This window comes from Lagenorhynchus albirostris, chromosome 8, assembly GCF_949774975.1.
Source record: "Lagenorhynchus albirostris chromosome 8, mLagAlb1.1, whole genome shotgun sequence".
In the NCBI taxonomy this organism is placed as follows: Eukaryota; Metazoa; Chordata; class Mammalia; order Artiodactyla; family Delphinidae; genus Lagenorhynchus; species Lagenorhynchus albirostris.
Genome location: NC_083102.1, coordinates 43,516,084 through 43,537,461, shown reverse-complemented (window position 1 = coordinate 43,537,461; position 21,378 = coordinate 43,516,084). Strand labels below are relative to the sequence as shown.

At 35.5% G+C, this 21,378-nt stretch overlaps 1 protein-coding gene and 1 non-coding gene across 8 annotated transcripts in view; both read left to right on the top strand.

Annotated features, from left to right (window-relative positions):
- The window catches only part of BBS9 (Bardet-Biedl syndrome 9), a 446,338-nt gene that overhangs the window by 135,530 nt on the left and 289,430 nt on the right, over positions 1 to 21,378 (top strand). The gene's annotated exons all lie outside the window — the stretch shown is intronic.
- LOC132525046 (U6atac minor spliceosomal RNA) lies at positions 2,322 to 2,452 on the top strand. The gene has a single exon (XR_009542174.1). It is a non-coding gene; the product is annotated as a U6atac minor spliceosomal RNA (small nuclear RNA).

The following is a 21,378-nucleotide window of genomic DNA, read 5'->3' as shown; positions in this document are numbered from 1 at the left end:
GAATGATGTACTCTAAGATTAGAACAAATTTCCCTTATTTGAGGTGGTGTAGAAAAATTTTCATGATTTAGAATTAAACATAGGGATTTCTTTATGTATCATTGAAATGAATTACTTTTTAAGTAAAGGATATAGTGTATGTGATCCACTAAACCTATGCATTTGTTTTATTTCTTTTTTCCCCAGACTATTAGTCTCTGCCAGAAATGGATATGTGTTACTGTTTTCTACACAAAAATTACTTTAAAGAAAATAGTTATAATAATAATTATTTGTGCCAGTTTCGGTCCAGCAAATATTTAACTTTTGTAGTTTAAAAAATTAAAAATAGTTAAGCAAAATAAATTTCTATTTAAATAACAAAATATTATAAAATAATTTTTATTTATTGGTGTCTGCCTAAAGGCAGATCTCATAAATTTTATTTGTTGCTTTTTTGCCACTTTTATCAAACAGAATTTGTGTTTGCTAGAATAGAATTTAGATAGTGAATTCTTTACTCTTAATCAACAAATTCATATCCTTAGAGTAACTTTGGATTGATTATTCATCTTAATTCTTTCCTTTTTTACTCCTTAATTACTTATGTCTAAAAATTAGTCTGTATGAAAAATTAAATGAAGTTTTGTTAAAATTAGAATAATTCTTGTCTAGGTTACTTTTGCCCATTTTTAAGTGCTATAATTTAAAAATACTTTAGAAAAATCAAGCAATAGTTATGTGTTGCTTTTAAGGAGATTCTTGTCACCTTTCTTGTGTTATTCCCCCCCAATACATATCTTTCTTCCAGCTTGTATATATTACATGAGAATTCATATTTATTTTGAAAAAGTCTTTCAAGATTATGTCACATTTGAGTTCAGGAAATCCAGTTTTGACTAGAAGTATTGCTTTACCTTTAGCAATATGAAAATGAATTAATACAGTACCTTGAGTTTTGGCAAACTCATATTTAAGCCATTTGAACCTCCCAAGTGATACTCAGATATGTAGTGAAATTCACTAGTTCCTAGAAGCCCAGTGAGTCTACAATGTTTGGTTTCTTAAAAACAAGCTGAGCTGAATAGCAGTATTAGGTGAGTTTCATTCAGAATGCCATGTAGCACAGAAACAAGTCATTTGTCTTCCAGTGTGAATTCTAATAGGCCTTAGTTCCCCAATCTAGGCTCTTTCTGTGGCTAGGACTGGGGTCCTATGATGTGTAGTCTTTAGGGACACTTTAGTTTCAAGTCTGGGGAGAATACTTTCTCCAGCTGAGATTTTTCTCTGGGGAGTTGGCTTACAGAATGGGCATCTCAGAGACTAGAATAGTGGTTATTAGGAGTGAGGGAGATGGAGAGATTCTGGTCAAATGGCACAAGGCTTCAGTTATAAGATTAATCAGCTTTGGGGATCTAATGTACAGCATGGTGACTATAGTTAATAATACTGTGTTGTATACTTGAAATTTGCCAAGAGAGTAGACCTTAAGCATTCTTATCACACACACACACACACCATGGCAACCATGTAAGGTGATGTATGTGTTAAATCTGGTTGTGATAATCATTTCATGAAGTGTATGTATGTCAAATCATCCCATTGTATACTTTAAATATATACAATTTTATTTGTCAATTATACTTCAATAAAACTGAAAAAAAAAGAATGGGCATTTCTTCTTTTCACATAGGGACCACGCTGTTCAGTTTCTTCAAGCATGGCAGTTGGTATTCAATGAACGTTGGTTGAATGACTGACTGACTGAAGGGATTAATGAAGCAATTGAAAACAAGTGACTCAGTTAGAAGGGACAAAGGCATACTGCTTCACAGCCTGAACACTTTGCCTATGGGAAATTTAAAAAATGTTAAGTTTGGCTGCTTAAAAATTTTTTTTTGACCATAATGCATTTGTTTTAGGAGTGGATTAAAACTATGGCCTGAAAAAAGTGTTTTCAGTTTTGTGGGAATTTAATTTAGTCTCAGTAATCCTGTCTTCTCTTCTGTGGATGGTGGGAATTTGTTTGTGGAACATTTATTTGTTTGTTCAGATCAAACATTTTATTAACCTTTTTTATTCTGTCAGACATAGATGAATAACTCATGAAGAGTCTTAGATCCATATTTCATGAAGGGCATAATTGTGATTTGAATTCCTTATATGCATAGTTATTTATTATGCTAATGAGTATGCCTGTACTGTTAACTTTAGGTTGTAGAAAAGAAATTTTAAAAGAATTATGGTTTTATTGGCATTGACTTTATTTTATGTCAGCAGTCATCAGTTCATGTATTTTTATGTACAAAGTGTCTCATACCACTTCATAGAAAGCATATTTAGTGTTGTATGAAAGGAGAGAAGGTTAGCACTCCCCTTGACAAGGATGGAAGAGGCCTTCAGGCCTAGCAACATGCATATGGTTAAGAAAGCATATTTAATTATCTTCTAATGGATTATATCAAAATTTCTTTCTCTTACATATTTTACATGGAAATATTTTATATTCTTATCAAACTCATATACGTATGTATCAGTACTGGCCACTTGAAATATATAATTATAAGAGAGTGAAAATAGAACAGGTTATACCAGCAAAAATTTTTTGATAATCAGAAATTACACAACACTCTGATACTCTTTGGGAGAAACCTCAGGTTTTTTTTCTTTAAAAAAATTCAACTTTATTGAGGTGTAATTTACATATAATTAAATTCACCCACTGTAAGTGTTCATTGAGTTTTTAAATTTTTTCTTCCAGTTTTCTTGAGATATAATTGACATAGAGCATTGTATAAGTTTAAGGTGTATAGCATAATGATTTGACTCACATCTATCATGAAATGATTATCACAATAAGTTTAGTGAACATCTATCATCTTATATGCATATAAAATTAAAGAAATAGAAATTTTTTTTCTTGTGATGACAATTCTTAGGATTTACTCTCTTAACAACTTTCATATAAAATATAGAGCAGTGTTCATTATATTTGTCTTGTTGTACATTACATCTGCAGTACTTATTCATCCTATAACTGGAAGTTTGTACCTTTTGACTTTTTTTTTTTAATTTATCAGAATTTGTTTTATTCTTTTTTTTTCTTTCTTTTTTTTAACATCTTTATTGGGGTATAATTGCTTTACAATGGTGTGTTAGTTTCTGCTTTATAACAAAGTGAATCAGTTATACATATACATATGTTCCCATATGTCTTCCCTCTTGCGTCTCCCTCCCTCCCACCCTCCCTATCCCACCCCCTTTTTGACTTTTTTCATCCAATGATGAAATAGGCAAGCAGAGGACTCATGGGCAAAAGAAAAAAGGGATCTGTAATTTGTCACAAGAGAGGAGATGAGTCAACGTAGGTCAGAGTATATTTCTACCTAGGCACTGAACAACTTCATACCTTATAATGCAAACTTCTGTTGTTTCTATTGAAATATTGTTTATTATTTTTTATTTTTTTGGCCATGCTACACGGCATGTGGGATCTTAGTTCCCCAACCAGGGATTGAACCCTCGCCCCCTGCAGTGGAAGCACAGAATGTTAACCACTGGACTGCCAGGGAAACCCATGAAATATTGTTTCTTGGGGTCACATAATATCATCTAGGAAACAGTGTTAAGTAAAGAAAATTTACAATAAAATTCACTGTCTTGTAGGATAGCAAAGACTGAGTGCCGTGTATTATCTATGTTTTTTTCCATTTTCTCTTTTCTGTGTGTTTAAATAATATTGTGTCTTGTTTAACCAATAGATAAAAACCTATGTAGACCACTGGGCCATTGTGATTCATATACTTTTAATTTCTGTAATTATTAATGAGTAATATACTTAATCCCCCCCAATAGCTACTTTTATTCTCTGTTAAGTACATCACCTTCTGTTTCTGGGAGACTTAAGTTTTTTCCTATATGAAGAGATTGAACAAACTTTTATGTGTGGCTTCAATGTAACTGCTAGAAATATTTTTATGCTACGTCATTTCTCAGTGGAGCATGAGTTACATTGCCCTAATGTTGGGGGGGTATTAAAGACATTTTCTCCCTTTCTTTCTGAGTGGCCTGAAACCTATGAACTAAAAGCACAGAAGCAGCAGACTGTGAATCTTAGTTTAATATATATATTTTTAGAAGCCACTGCAGGTGAATTATTTATTCTGTATTATACGAGGCTGTTTAACTTTGATCTGACCAGCTAGTAGCAATAAGACTACTTCTAAATATCTTTCCATTTGGAGATGTTTACTATTGTCATCAACAGCAATCCCCTCCCCTCCCACACACAAAACACTTTCATGTATGTATGTATGTATATATGTATGTACGTATTCACATTTTTATCTTTCCTCCCCTTCACATTTGGTGGGATGTGTGTGGCTTTCTGGAGAGGGGAGGGAGAAGCAAGCCTTGGCTGGAGGCTGCTATTGATTTAAGGCAGTGGGCATTAATAGGCAGCATCTGCCCTCTCACTTTCAGTAATGCAGCTGACCCTTTTAGCTGCTGGATACCCGAGCTGTAAGTGGCAACTTTAATGTGATACCTTAGAGTTATGTCCTTACTAAGTAAATCACATTTAGAAGCTTTTATGTTATCATAGTCATGCTTGTTTTAAAAAAGCCTAAACATGATGAACATTAAAAATGAATTTATATTCATGAAGCAAAATTTGATTTTCTATGTAATTACCTATTCATCTAAAAACTCAGATGGTTGCTTTTAGTGTTCATCTATGTAAATGACACAATAAAAAAAGAAAGCTATTCTGTGATACTCTGTGCTTTATTTCAAATGATTTTCTTGATGATACATTTATTTTGTCTAAGACTTTTTCAAATAGTCTCTTCTTTCCTAAGTAGAGTTTGCTGTAAATGGAAATAACTTAATATGTCTATTGGTAGAATGAGACCAGTATAATCTTTTAGTTAGTCTTTTATTTAGGTACCACCTGAGTGGGCATATTGAATATTTGAAATATGGTTGTAGATTAAAGAATATACAAAGATGTTATGTAGTCTACCTTTAAAGCAAGTAGTGTTGGGATTTGTACTTAAGTGATGTTGGATCTAAAATCGAATCAAAGAGGCAGAAGTTCAGAGAGGTTTGTTTCTCCCTAATTAATAAGAGAGAGAGATGAATTGCCATTGATTTTTAAGAGTAAAATTTTTAACCATGATGGAGGATTTCCCCATATTTTTCTACTCATATCATTCTCTTAATGTTATTCATACACAGCTTTTGTTATTTAATTTTAGGTTTGAAATGGGAAATGATCAAAAAGCATTTTTATAATGGAAGCTTAAAGATTACAGACTATATAGTTAAAATTTTAATTTTTTAAAAATGCAATAAAGTGGGCAAAATTAAGAAATATATATTTTAAAAGGACCAAAATTTTATGTGATACCTAAATTTTAAACATTAGTTTTGCTTTTACTCCTTTTTTTTTTTTGGCCACACTGTGCAGAATGTGGGCTCTTAGTTCCCTGACCAGGGATCAAACCCGTGCCCCATGCATTGAGAGTGAGGAGGCTTAACCACTGGACTGCCAGGGAAGGCCCATTATATCCTTGTAGCTTACTTATTTTATGCATAATATTTGGCTCCTTTTAATCACCTACCCCATCTTGCCCTTCCCCCATTCTTCTCCTCACTGGTAACCACTAATTAGTTCTCTGTATCTGTGAGTTTGTTTCTGTTTTGTTATATTCATTCGTTTTATTTTTTAGATTCCACATAAGTGGTAACATACACTATTTGTCTTTTTTTTGAATTTTATTTTATTTTTATATAGCAGCTTCTTATTAGTCATCAATTTTTTTTTTTTTTTTTTGTGATACGCGGGCCTCTCACTGTTGTGGCCTCTCCCGTTGCGGAGCACAGGCTCCGGACGCGCAGGCTCAGCGGCCATGGCTCACGGGCCCAGCCGCTCTGCGGCATGTGGGATCTTCCTGGACCAGGGCATGAACCCGTGTCCCCTGCATTGGCAGGCAGACTCTCAACCACTGCGCCACCAGGGAAGCCCTTAGTCATCAATTTTATACACATCAGTGTATATATGTCAATCCCGATCGCCCAATTTATCACACCACCATCCCCATCCGCTGCCGCTTTCCCCTCTTGGTGACCATAGGACTGTTCTCTACATCTGTGTCTCTATTTCTGCCCTGCAAACTGGTTCATCTGTACCATTTTCCTAGGTTCCACATATATGCGTTAATATACGATATTTGTTTTTCTCTTTCTGACTTATTTCACTCTGTATGACAGTCTCTGGATCCATCCACGTCTCAAAAAATGAACGAATTTCGTTCCTTTTTATGGCGGAGTAATATTCCATTGTATATATGTACCACATCTTCTTTATCCATTCGTCTGTCAATGGGCATTTAGGTTGCTTCCATGACGTGGCTATTGTAAATAGTGCTGCAGTGAACATTGGGGTGCATGTGTCTTTTTGAATTATGGTTTTCTGTGGGTATATGCCCAGTAGTGGGATTGTTGGATCATCTGGTAATTCTATTTTTAGTTTTTTAAGGAACCTCCATACTGTTCTCCATAGTGGCTGTATCTTTTTACATTCCCACCAACAGTGCAAGAGGGTTCCCTTTTCTCCACTTCCTCTCCAGCATTTGTTGTTTGTAGATTTTCTGATGATGCCCATTCTAACTGGTGTGAGGTGATACCTCATTGTAGTTTTGATTTGCATTTCTCTAATAATTAGTGATGTTGAGCAGCTTTTCATGAGCTTCTTGGCCATCTGTATGTCTTCTTTGGAGAAATGTCTATTTAGGTCTTTGGCCCATTTTTGGATTGGGTTGTTTATTTTTTTAATATTGAGCTTCATGAGCTGTTTATAGATTTTGAACATTAACCCTTTGTCTGTTGATTCGTTTGCAAATATTTTCTCTCATTCTGAGGGTTGTCTTTTCGTCTTGTTTATGGTTTCCTTTGCTGTACAAAAACTTTTAAGTTTCATTAGGTCCCGTTTGTTTATTTTTGTTTTTATTTCCATTTCTGTAGGAGGTGGGTCAAAAAAGATCTTGCTGTGATTAATGTCAAAGAGTGTTCTTCCTATGTTTTCCTCTAAGAGTTTTATAATGTCCAGTCTTACATTTAGGTCTCTAATCCATTTTGAGTTTATTTTTGTATATGGTGTTAGGGAGTGTTCTAATTTCATTCTTTTACATGTAGCTGTCCAATTTTCCCAGCACCACTTATTGAAGAGTCTGTCTTTTCTCCATTGTATATCCCTGCCTCCTTTGTCATAGATTAGTGGACCATAGGTGCGTGGGTTTATCTCTGGGCTTTCTATCTTGTTCCATTGATCTGTGTTTCTGTTTTTGTGCCAGTGCCATATTGTCTTGATTAGTGTAGCTTTGTAGTATAATCTGAAGTCAGAGAGTCTGATTCCTCTAGCTCCATTTTTTTCCATCAAGACTGCTTTGGCTATTTGGGCTCTTTTGTGTCTCCATACAAATTTTAAGATTTTTTTGTTCTAGTTCTGTAAAAAATGCCATTGGTAATTTGATAAGGATTGCATTGAATCTGTAGATTCCTTTGGGTAGTATAGTCATTTTTACAATATTGATTCTTCCAAGAACATGGTATATCTCTCCATCTGTTGGTATCATCTTTAATTTCTTTCATCAGTGTCTTATAGTTTTCTGCATACAGGTCTTTTTTCTCCCTAGGTAGGTTTATTCCTAGGTATTTTATTCTTTTTGTTGCAATGGTAAATGGGAGTGTTTCCTTCATTTCTCTTTCAGATTTTTCATCATTAGTGTATAGGAATGCAAGAGTTTCTGTGCATTAATTTTGTATCCTGCAACTTTACCAAATTCATTGATTAGTTCTAGTAGTTTTCTCGTATCATCTTTAGGATTCTCTATGTATAGTATCATGTCATCTGCAAACAGTGACAGTTTTACTACTTCTTTTCCAGTTTGGCTTCCTTTTATTTCTTTTTCTTCTCTGATTGCCATGGCTAGGACTTCCAAAACTATGTTGAATAATAGTGGTGAGAGTGGACATCCTTGTTTTGTTCCTGATCTTAGAGGAAATGCTTTCAGTTTTTCACCATTGAGAATGATGTTTGCTGTGGGTTTTTCATATATGGCCTTTATTATGTTGAGGTATGTTCCCTCTATGCCCACTTTCTGGACAGTTTTTATCATAAATGGGTGTTGAATTTTGTGAAAAGCTTTTTCTGCATCTGTTGAGATGACCATATGGTTTTTATTCTTCCGTTTGTTAACATGGTATATCACATGGATTGATTTGCGTGTATTGAAGAATCCTTGCATCCCTGGGATAAATCCCACTTGGTCATGGTGTATGATCCTTTTAATGTGTTGTTGGACTCTGTTTGCTAGTATTTTGTTGAGGATTTTTGCATCTATATTCATCAGTGATATTGGTCTGTAATTTTCTTTTTTGTAGTATCTTCGTCTGGTTTTGGTATCAGGGTGATGGTAGCCTCATAGAATGAGTTTGGGTGTGTTCCTCCCTCTGCTAGATCTTGGAAGAGTTTGAGAAGGATGGGTGTTAGCTCTTCTCTAAACGTTTGATAGAATTCACCTGTGAAGCCATCTGGTCCTGGACTTTTGTTTGTTGGAAGATTTTTTATCACAGTTTCAATTTCATTACCTGTGATTGGCTGGTCATATTTTCTATTTCTTCCTGGTTCAGTCTTGGAAGCTTATACCTTTCTAAGAATTTGTCCATTTCTTCCAGGTTGTCCATTTTATTGACATAGAGTTGCTTGTAGTAGTCTCTTAGGATGCTTTGTATTTCTGCGGTGTCTGTTGTAACTTCTCCTTTTTCATTTCTAATTTTATTGATTTGAATCCTCTCCCTCTTTTTCTTGATGAGTCTGGCTAATGGTTTATCAATTTTGTTTATCTTCTCAAAGAACCAGCTTTTAGTTTTATTGCTCTTTGCTTTTGTTTTCTTTGTTTCTATTCCATTTATTTCTGCTCTGATCTTTATGATTTCTTTCCTTCTGCTAACTTTGGATTTTGTTTGTTCTTCTTTCTCTAGTTCCTTTAAATGTAAGGTTAGATTGCTTATTTGAGATTTTTCTTGTTTCTTGAGGTAGGCTTGTGTAGCTATAAACTTCCCTTTTATAACTGCTTTTGCTGCATCCCATAGGTTTTGATCGTCATGTTTTCATTGTCATTTGTCTCTAGGTATTTTTTGATTTCCTCTTTGATTTCTTAAGTGATCTCTTGGTTATTTAGTAACGTATTGTTTAGCCTCCATATGTTTGTGTTTTGTACGTTTTTTCCCCCTGTAATTCATTTCTAATCTCATAGTGTTGTGGTCAGAAAAGATGCTTGATATGATTTCAATTTTCTTAAATTTACTGAGGCTTGATTTGTGACCCAAGATGTGATCTATCCTGGAGAATGTTCCGTGTGCACTTGAGAAGAAAGTGTAATCTGCTGTTTTTGGATGGAATGTTCTATAAATATCAATTAAATCTATCTGGTCTATTGTGTCATTTAAAGCTTCTGTTTCCTTATTTATTTTCATTTTGGGTGATCTGTCCATTGGTGTAAGTGAGGTGTTAAAGTCCCCCATTATTATTGTGTTACTGTCGATTTCCTCTTTAATAGCTGTTAACATTTGCTTTATGTATTGAGGTGCTACTATGTTGGGTGCATATATATTTATAATTGTTATATCTTCTTCTTGGATTGATCCCTTGATCATTATGTAGTGTCCTTCCTTGTTTCTTGTGACATTCTTTATTTTAAAGTCTATTTTATCTGATATGAATATTGCTACTCCAGCTTTCTTTTGATTTCCATTTGCATGGAATATCTTTTTCCATCCCCTCACTTTCAGTCTGTATGTGTCCCTAGGTCTGAAGTGGGTCTCTTGTAGACAGCATATATACGGGTCTTGTTTTTGTATCCATTCAGTGAGTCTGTGTCGTTTGTTTGGAGCATTTAATCCATTCACATTTAACATCATTATCAATATGTATGTTCCTATCACCATTTTCTTAATTGTTTTGGGTTTGTTTTTGTAGGTCCTTTTCTTCTCTTGTGTTTCCCACTTAGAGAAGTTCCTTTACCATTTGTTATAGAGCTGGTTTGGTGGTGCTGAATCCTCTTAGCTTTTGCTTGTCTGTAAAGCTTTCGATTTCTCCATCGAATCTGAATGAGATCCTTGTTGGGTAGAGTAATCTTGGTTGTAGGTTCTTGCCTTTCATCACTTTAAGTATATCATACCACTCCCTCTGGCTTGTAGAGTTTGTGCTGAGAAATCAGCTGTTAACCTTATGGGAATTCCCTTGTGTGTTATTTGTCGTTTTTCCCTTGCTGCTTTCAATAATTTTTCTTTGTCTTTATTTTTTTCCAGTTTGATTACTGTGTGTCTTGGCATGTTTCTCCTTGGGTTTATCCTGTATGGGACTCTCTGCGCTTCCTGGACTTGGGTGGCTAATTCCTTTCCCATGTTAGGGAAGTTTTCGACTATAATCTCTTCAAATATTTTCTTGGGTCCTTTCTCTCTTTTCCTTCTGGGTCCCCTATAATGCAAATGTTGTTGCATTTAATGTTGTCCCAGCAGCCTCTTAGGCTTTCTTCATTTCTTTTCATTCCTTTTTCTTTATTCTGTTTTGCAGTCGTGAATTCCACCATTCTGTCTTCCAGGTCAGTTATTCATTCTTCCGCCTCAGTTATTCTGCTATTGATTCCTTTTAGTGTATTTTTCATTTCAGTTCTTGTATTGTTCATATCTGTTTGTTTGTTCTTTAATTCTTCTAGGTCTTTGTTAAACATTTCTTGCATCTTCTTGATCTTTGCCTCCATTCTTTTTCTGAGGTCCTGGGTCATCTTCACTATCATTATTCTGAATTTTTTTTCTGGAAGGTTGCCTATCTCCACTTCATTTAGTTGTTTTTCTGGGGTTTTATCTTGTTCCTTCATCTGGTACATAGCCCTCTGCCTTTTCGTCTTGTCTGTCTTTCTGTGAATGTGATTTTTGTTCCACAGGCTGCAGGATTGTAGTTCTTCTTGCTTCTGCTGTCTGCCCTCTGGTGGATGAGGCTTTCTAAGAGGCTTGAGCAAGTTTTCTGCCTTTACTTCTTAATTACATTTCTAATATTTCCTTGTCTTTTTGAATGTCTACATTTTCCTCCAGCCACTTACAAGTTAAAAAGGAAAGTCTAGACTTTCTACTTCAGAAGACACTGACTTTGAAGAAAATATGTGAGTATTTAAAACCTGTAGTAGGCAGAGAAATGAAGAAAAAATTTCTGGAAATACATTGCCATGTGATTTAATCACCATACCAATAAATGTTTAACCATACTGTTGACAAAATAGCCCAGAAAATATTATTATTAGTGACTCTTGATAGTAGCTGTCTGAACATACCTTGGAATTGACTGGTACTTATAAATTATAGAACTGTGGAAAATATTATATACCATATATTATAAATACTATATCATCAGAATTTAATTTGTGACTAGATGACATTTGATAAAATTTTATTGATATTATAAACAAATGTGACACCCAATTAATTTAAAGCAATTATTATTCAGAAATTGCATTATTTGGCATGCTTTCATTTTGGGTTTGTAATTTGGTAAATCTTTAAGTTGGAATGATCACTTACTTTGTTGAGATTTTGGTAATCTAAAAAGAGCAAGATGGGACTCCTACTTAAATTAGACATCTGACCCAAACTTAGCAGTTCTCTCAGCTTGCCAGGGAAAACACTTGATGGTTTCACTACTTTCTTCCGTCATCTTGAGAGATTCTACCCCATTTTTCTCCTCCATTGACAAACCTTTGACTTTCCAAACCTGCATTTCTTTCCATCAGGGGTGAATAAACACTCTTGGTATGTGAAGATGAAAGGTCTATGGACCCTGCAGGTACCCTGAAGCAAATTTGTTCAGAATTAATTTTTTACCTCCAATTGTGGTTTTTTTAGAATAGGAAACCAGATAGAATTCAACAGTGTATCTTGAATCTTAGAACTTAGTACTTTTGTTACAAACAACAGGAAAAAAAAAAAGAGAAAAAGACCAAGTGCCAGTAACATTTACTCTTCAAAGGAAAGTTTTTGTCTTTCTGTGCCTGGTTATCTTCAAGCGTTGCAGAATAAAAAAGAAAATTTCAGTGGAAGTATACTTCAGCCTCGGATATAGAAAAGACCTTTAAAAAGAGTCATTGTTGACATGAAAGGGAAAACATACTGATTTTCTGGGATGTAAGCCTTAGAAAACAAGCCAGAGTAAACGAACATGTAGAAATGAAAAACTTATGACTCTAGGAGATGACCTGTTGTGAATTATTTCAGAATTCAGTGGATATCTCAGTTGCTTGATTTTTCTCCTATGAATCCTTGCTCCTATGAACGTACTGAGTAGGCATCAGCTTTGTTTTAGTCTGAAACAATCATTGCAACAAATATCACTGTTCTGAATACATAAACCAGTTGTGTTAGAACATACTGTAAAGTATGTACTTGTGAAGGGCAGAATGTCTCTATATGACTAAAGAATGTAAAGAAGTATTTCTCTAAGAAATTGTAACTATTGAGTGGTCTTTAGGCATAGGTGACTTGGCTTACAGATTTCAGAATCTAAAACTAGTAGATGCATTTTACCAATTACACTTAGGTGATTCTGGCAACAGATATAGTAATCTGGAAGTGACAGAGGAATTAAGAAGCAGAGAAGCAAGAAGGAATAGATCCTTTCTTAGGCATATGCTTTCTACCTTTTTGTAAAATAAAGTGTGCAACAAAATATATGTTTCACAATACTACTGATGCACCTGACTCCTGGAATTCAGTTGGTTATGTTCTATTTAGGAACAGAAGCAGTTAAAAACAGGCATTTGATAATATAGTTAGTAAGTTCTAGTTGGGTTGGCAAAATAGTACATTCAAAATCATGAAAGGATGCTTCTCTTTATTTTTTTATTTTACTTTATTTTATTTTTTTCGCGGTACGTGGGCCTCTCACTGTTGCGGCCTCTCCCGTTGCGGAGCACAGGCTCCGGACGCGCAGCCTCAGCGGCCATGGCCCACGGGCCCAGCCGCTCCGCGGCATGTGGGATCCTCCCGAACCAGGGCACGAACCCGTGTCCCCCACACTGGCAGGCGGACTCCCAACCACTGCGCCACCAGGGAAGCCTGCTTCTCTTTATTTTTTATTTATTTTTTAAAAAATATTTTAAAAATTAATTTTTATTGGAGTATGGTTGCTTTACAATGTTTTGTTAATTTCTGCTGTACAACAAAGTGAATCAGCTATACATATACATATATCCCCTCGTTTTTTGGATTTCCTTCCCATTTAGGTCACTGCAGAGCATTGAGTAGAGGTCCCTGTGCTATACAGTAGGTTCTCATTAGTTATCTATTTTATACATAGTAGTGCATATAGGTCAATTCCAATCTTCCAGTTCATCCCACCCTCCCTTCCCTCCTTGGTATCCATATGTCTGTTCTCTACATCTAGGATGCTTCTCTTTAAACATCAAGCAGAATCAATTTTGTTATATCCAAACACCATCATGTTATTGAAAACTTATTGAATAATTGGGTACCTTATAAATAGTTATCAAAGTCAGTTTTTCAATCCTCTACATTTTTACCATAGAGAACCTTCTGAAATTTCATTGTTTAGAAATCTTGAGATAGCCTTCTTATTTTAGGAGAGATATGCTCAGTTCTCTTATTTGTTTGAAAATCTAGGCTTTGAATTGTTAATATGAAAATAAATAGAAGAGATAGGAGAGACCAGAGCTTTAGAAGAACCTTAATCAGTTCAGTAATGTCACGGTTCAGGAATATTTTTAAAAGCCATATTTTTACTGTTAAGATATCGTAATGGTTAAAGCAGAGGACCCTGGACCACGTGCTCACTAGCTTACTAACTATGAGACCTTGGGCAAGGTATTTAAATTCTCTGTGCCTCAGACCCTCTTTCTGTAAAATGGGGTGCAGAGAATTTAAATACGTACCACGTGGGGTTGTTATGAGGATTGAATAAGTTAATACAAGTACTAATAACACTACTATATATGTTTCAGCCAACACTATTATTAGATTTGGTGCATTTGCCAATTTGCTCACTTTGACGATTGTTTTCCTTAGAGAGCCTATAACTCTCTAGTTATTGAGTTAAATTCCTTGCAGGGATACAGTTGTCTGTGAATTATATCTCTCTTAGAAGATTGGGCCCAAGATAGGAAAGCTAGGCAAAACAGATATTTCCTAGTAAATATTATGTAATGGGTCACTGAGTCAGCAACATCATTTAGTGCCCACATGTGTGCAGAGTTTTGTTTTAGCCTCTTCTGTTTGCTGGATTGCATCAAGTTCAAAGAGTTCAAATCACAGGGATTTGGAAATTGTGTTTCTTAGAGGAATTTGATTCAGGAAGGCAGCTCGTTGTGGTTTCTAAGATCAAGGACTTGAACTGGAGTCCACATGGAATCCATGTTGAACTGGTACCTTGACGCAGTACAAAGGAACAAGTTGTACTTTTCTTTTTCTACCTATTGAACCAGTACCATAATCAAACTAGAAAAAAATATTTTGCTTTGTGGTTTAAATAACAGTCAGCAGTCTTTTATTGTTGTTGATACATAGAGAAAATTTGCAAGATGGTTATCTGTATAGTGCTGCCAAATATATTGTTATTATGCAGACCCTGCAGGCAGCAGCTGCAGTTGTTTTCCAAAGGACATGCAACCAATCTAGCTATCGTGCGCTCAGCTTTAGTATTGCTGGCTGTATTTGGTCTTTTTACTCACAGATGCATGCATACTAACACTTTTAGTCACAGTGTTAAACTTGAAGGATGGGTACTATATTTTGGTCCTTATCTTCTCTTTCATCTGTTCTTGGTTTTAGTTCTTCATTACTGCTATTATTCTTGGGCATTTTTGATCACAAGCATACATTCAATTTCTATCTAATATATCCTTTTTTTTTGGTTCAGGGCAGTTATGTAAGTATATGATGTACTGAAATGATTTGCTTTGACTTGACCCAATTAGAGTTTACTTTAAGTCTTGAGCCAGCTGAAATAAGATTCAGCTGATTTATGACACTATTTTTTTTTCCAGTAATGTTGACTGGAGCAGAACCACTTATTGTGCTAATGCTCACTTCTAAAATGTACAGGCTCATTTACATAGCCTGAAAAAAGTATCCATACTAGTTGCATTTTAATCTAGTGGTAGGCAAAGTAGCATATTGTAAAACGTATAGTTTGCCTCTTTGACATGGTTTTCTGGTATGAAACTTGATGTATTAAATATTAATCAAAATAAGAAGCTGGAGTGAGATGGATATATTTATTCCAGAATTATAGTCATGTTGTCAATTTTATACCATACCTGTGAAGCAGATAGTGGTAATCAATAATAATAATGATAAAAATAATAATTATTTAATACTTATTAAGCCCTTACTTGGTTAACCAGGCACTTGGGTTAACCTCTTTACATTAAATAATTCACACCAAACAACAAGCTTTTTGAAGCAAGTACTAGTATTACTTTTTAATTTTACAGATGAGATAACAGAGGCTTAGAGATGTTAGCATACTCTCCAAAGCCACACAGTTTTAAAGCAGGGATCCAGTTCCAATTGTTTCTGACTTTAGAGTCTGAACTCTTAGTGTCTGTTCTATTTTTACTACCTTCCATGTTATATATTGGCACGCAGTTATATAGATCAGGGTCTTGGTGGCAAATAGATTGCACACTCAAATGGGGTAATTGATAGAGGAGTTATGAACAAGAGTAAGAGATAATAAGAAGGGATGATGAAGAGATGGTGAGGCCAGCAACAGTGGGAAATATTATCATCCCTATATATGAAGGGACAAAAGATGGGATTGGTTACTGGATCTTGAAGAGAGGGCCATCTGACAGCCCCTGTTGTCTTAGGTTGAGGGACATAACCAAGCTTGGTGACCTAGAAGGGAAGGAGCCGAGGAAATAAATACCCTGACCGCATTTTCCTCCCTCTCTCCAGTCTCTTGCCAGTGATCCTCATTGGCTGAACTCAACTGGAAGCCAGAGGAAAAGAGATCCTTTGATGCAGTGATGAGCTTCTGGCACACAGCAGGTTGGAAGCAGATAAAAAGTTTGCAGGGCAAACAGAAAATATCTAGTTCACAGATGCACTACCAAGAAAATAGTTTCTCAATGCCAAAGCATTAGTGAGCCCAGGATATTCTACTTCATTTGACCTGCTTATTCTTAATTTTAATTTTTTATTTTGACTTCTTAATTATAGATTTCAGAAACAACGTGCATTGGTAGGGAGACTATAGACCAAGATTCTTTCCTTGAAATTGCCAAGGCTACGTTTAGGATTTTGAACAAATTAACTTTGGATATGTCTCAACTTTTTTCTTCTTCTTTAAAATATGAATAACAATATCAGTACTGTTCTAAGTAGATACAATAAACATTTATGAAATAGTTATAAAATTTGGACATTTAATAACATATACATATGTCTACATTTTTACTTTTTTTTTTTACTAGTCTTCTTCCTTTCTAAATCCTTAAGTGTTTATCTGAGATTGTTTTTCTTCTCCCTAAAAAACACTCTTTACTGTTTCTTTGAGTATGGGTCTGCTGGTAAGTTTTTCGATTTTTTTTGTCTGGAATGAAATGACTTTTTTACCTATGTTCATTTTTGAAGGGTATTTTTGCTGGGTATAGAATTTTAGATTAGCAGCTATTTTCTTTCAACACTTTGAAACTATCAGTCCATTAGTCCTCTGGTTTCTGTAGTTATTATTGAGAAGCTAGCTGTGTTGTTCTAACTATTACTTCTTTGAAGGTAGTCTGTCCTTTTCTAGTTGCTTTTAAGATTTTTCTCACTTTGATTTTCAGAAATATTACTATAATAGGCTTAAGGTTATTAATTTATTCACAACTTGCTTCTTTCCAAAACACTTATTTCAAGAGGACCCAAAAGGTTGGAGTGTTAAGTAATTGTTATTTTTTAAAAATAAAATTAATAAACTGGTAGCTAATGAGGGCTGATGTAGATAAGTTAACAGGTTCCTCTTTTAAGTACTTTTACGTACTTCTTAACATTGCTTCTTTTTTCCAGGTTTATTGAGGTATAATTGACTAATAAAACTCTATATATTTAAGGTGTACCATGTGATGGTTTGATATATGTTTACATTTTGAAATGATTACCATAAGCTAATTAACACATTCATTATCTCACATAGGTACCATTTGTGACTGTGTGTTAACATTGCTTCCTTTTTAAAAAAAAAAATTAATTATTTTTTGGCTTCATTGGGTCCTTGCTGCTGTGCGTGGGCTTCTTTAGTTGCGGTGAGTGGGGGCTACTCTTCGTTGCAGTGTGTGGGCTTCTCATTGCAGTGGCTTCTCTTGTTGTGGAGCATGGGCTCTAGGCACACGGGCTTCAGTAGTTGTGGCATGCGGGCTCTAGAGCACAGGCTCAGTAGTTGTGGTGCATGGGCTTAGTTGCTCCGCGGCATGTGGGATCTTCCCGGACCAAGGCTCAAACCTGTGTCCCCTGCACTGGCAGGCAGGTTCTTAACCACTGTGCCACCAGGGAAGCCCAACATTGCTTCTTAACAGAAGAATGATGGTAGTGCAGGAAGTCAGGTAAGGTCAAAGAGAATCTGACAAGGTTCCCTCTTTCCCTTATCTAATGCCAGGAATGTAGAAGAAGAGAAGGAAAGGATAGACTTACGTCAATTCAGAAGTATTATACAAAGTGAAGGATCTTGAAAATAGTAGAAGATTGTTTATTGCAAAAGACAAATTATTTTGCCCAATGAATTGTCAGTCTATAGTGAAGGCTGTCATGCTACTGAAACATCTTTCCTTACATACACCAAATTCATATCATATTAGCATCAACAAAATCTCCCATATCAATTCTGTTACTCAGGACAAGAAAATGTAGAAAAAGGAAAACAAGAAATTTTATGATGTAAAATATAAGAGTCTTTTTACAATCATTAAATTGTATTGGAGTAAAACTGATGAAATGCTTTTCTTTTGATAGTAATCTTAAAAAGTTTGTATACTAAGTCCTGTAAACCAGATATTTGAATTATTGGATTGATATTGTACAATGGAAAGTATCTGAAGCATTCTGATTTCTTGAAAGGTTATGTTGTGAAAAATTTGTTTTGTAAGAGTAGTTGTACAAAAACATGTCGTTGTTATTACCTAGAATCCAATAAAAGGTAGCTTTTGCAAATTATTACCACATGTGTGTAGGAGTTGCTTTCACACTTCAGTTTTTTTTTTTTAAATCAAATAATTTTATTTTTTGGCTGCGTTGGGTCTTTGTTGCTGTGTGTGGGCTTTCTCTAGTTGTGGTGAGCGGGGTCTGCGTTTCCTTGCGGTGCATGGAAGGAAGGGCTACACTTCTCATTGCAGTGGCTTCTTGTGTTGTGGAGCATGGGCTCTAGGCACATGGGCTTCAGTAGTTCTGGCACGTGGGCTCAGTAGTTGTGGCTCGTGGGCTCTAGAGTGCAGGCTCAATAGTTGTGGCACACGGGCTTAGTTGCTCCACTGCATGTGGGACCTTCCCGGACCAGGGCTCGAACCTGTGTCCCCTGCATTGGCAGGCAGATTCTTAACCACTGCACCACCAGGGAAGTCCAGTTATGTTATTTTAGATAGCAGAATAATTTATTTTACATTTTAAGCATTGAAATGCCCCTTTAAGTTCTGTATTCCTGTGACTCCAGCATGATGTATAATAGAAATAGCACAGAATAAAATATTTTGGCAAGTAATTGAAATAGCAAATTCTATGCGTAGTCTATTGAATGCAATAATGATATTTGCGGGGGCATTGTATGAGTGCAGTATCTGTGAGAAGTCTTCTCCCAAAGCTACTAAATTCAAGACTTATGTCCTTAAACCATATAATTAAAAAGAAGAAGAATATAAAGCAATTGATAAAGCAAAGAATGACCGGCAATTCATTGGTGACTGCAATATACTGTAATTTTCAACTTTTAACTTGCAACCTATATTTGCTTTTAAAATATCACTTAGCTGTGCACATGCAGCCACAAAATTAGGATTTTTTTCTTCTTGTGGTCTGTATTTACTGAATTTTAGAGTTATGGCAAAATTCTGAAGTCATTTGAACCCTAAGGGAATTTACAGTCTGCAATCATAGTAGTAGTGAAGTATTAGTAACCATAAAGAAGTCCATTCTCATTTCCCACTTAGAGGTCATATACCTTGTGTGATCTATTACAATTGATGGCTTATCATAGGCCATCTAGAATTTTCAAAAAATTGCTTGGGACTTCCCTGGTAGCACAGTGGTTAAGAATCCTCCTGGACACGGGTTCGATCCCTGGTCCAGGAAGATCCTACATGTTGCAGATCAACTAAGCCCGTGTGCTACAGCTACTGAGCCTGTGCTCTAGAGCCTGTGAGCCACAACTACTGAGCCTGCATGCCACAACTACTGAAGCCTGCGCGCCTAGAGCCTGTGCTTCGCAACAAGAGAAGCCACCACAATGAGAAGCCCACACATTGCAACGAAGAGTAGCCCCTGCTCACTGCAACTAGAGAAATCCCGCACGCAGCAATGAAGACCCAACGCAGCCAAAAATAAATAAAATAAAATCAATAAATTAAAAAAATTCCTTATTAGTACTGAAATGTGTTTAAAAGTTGGCTGTCAGTTTAGAAGTACAGTCTTTGCCTGACATACTGCATTTTTGGTATATTTGTTACTAGTGATTACTCGGTTGTAGGGGCTGATAGACACTGAGGAGTATTTTGCTTTTATAAGTTAAAGGTGTTACTAACTTGGACTAAGTTCTAATAGATTTAGATTATTTGTTTATCATTAAGTATCATTGCAAATAAGTTAGTTCTCTAGGCCTACAAAAAGGAGACAGATTTGTGCTGTAATGAAACGATTTGATACTATTCAAATTATGCTGTATTTTGTTGCAATAACATCACTTTATACTCTACCAAAATGAACTTGTAAAATAAACCAGTTGCTAGATATTGTTAACAGGTCTGCAAAATGGCCTCAATCATTGAAGGAAGAAAAAGTCAAAAGCTAGGTGGTCATGAAGTACATGTGTTCATTGGAGTAAATGATGTGTGTAGAGGGGTGTGAATTGAAGATGTACAAGTGAATAAATGTCATCTTCTGAGTGGTAAAAGGTAAGTTGGCAGGATATTGTTGGTTGGGTGCTCTCAGCAATTCAGGCAGCTAGCTGACTGTATACTTCACAAAGACCACGTTGACCACAAAGACCACAAGGAACACATGCAGCATCTGTGGGGAAACATGGAATCAAGTTAGGAAGGACTGGAGTTAGAGGATGCAGCTCATCACAGAACCCTCTGTTCTCCCTAGAGAAGAAAGTTAAGGCCAGAAATAAGGTTAAGCTGCCTAAAGGAAATTTAGAGGTTGATTTGTCAAGATTAGCCTAAACTTTCAGGTAGGAGTAAGTAGGTCAGAAAATAGACATCAGTGAGTTTCTGAAATTCTGTTTTAACTGGATTGTTCTGCAGAATTATCATTGCTAAGGTGTCTAATCATAAGATTTGGTTGTTCACTAAAGGTCTGATGTTTGGTAGCTTGAGTTTATAGAGCTATAGGAAAACACCATTCACCACAATTCTGAAGTTAGGAATTGTCCTTATCTCCTGAACTTTGTGTCACACTGATTCTCCATCTCAGTCAGTTGACAGTATTCCTAAATTATGGTAGCAGTTTTCAAGAGATAAATAGATCTCTTCTTGGTATTTTGAAAATGCAAGCCCCAATCACTACTTTATGAGGGATTTTAAAAATGTAGACTTAATACTTATTACGTCCTCAATCCTGACATAGTTTCTATAGGGGAAATCAGAAGACTACATCTCTGACCTGTGACCTTTTAAGAGATACCAACCATACACATATGGGGGAAAAAAGAAAGCATTTTTAAAGCAACATAAAAGCAAGCATTATAACAGTTGGTGTAGATTGTATATAAATAGTAGTTGTTCTTTGGCACAATGAAAAGAATGTGAGTTTTGGAATCAGAGAGAGCTTGGTCCATTTACTAGTTAAGAAACCTTGAGCTAATCTTGTCACTTCTCTGAGACTGAATTTCCTTATCTGCAAAAAAAAAAAAAATTTCCTTATCTGGAAGTGACAATATTGAGGGTTTAGACTTGTGGCTTTTAGTTTTGGTGGCTTTAGAATCACTGGAGCATGGGGTCTTTAAATAACACTCATTTTTGGACCCCAGAAGGACTAGGTATAGGTGATTTTTTAGAAGATTCGCCCAGATGATTCTAATGTACTGCTAGGATTGAGAATCATTGGCCTAGAGTAAGGTAGTGACAAATGAATTCAAGA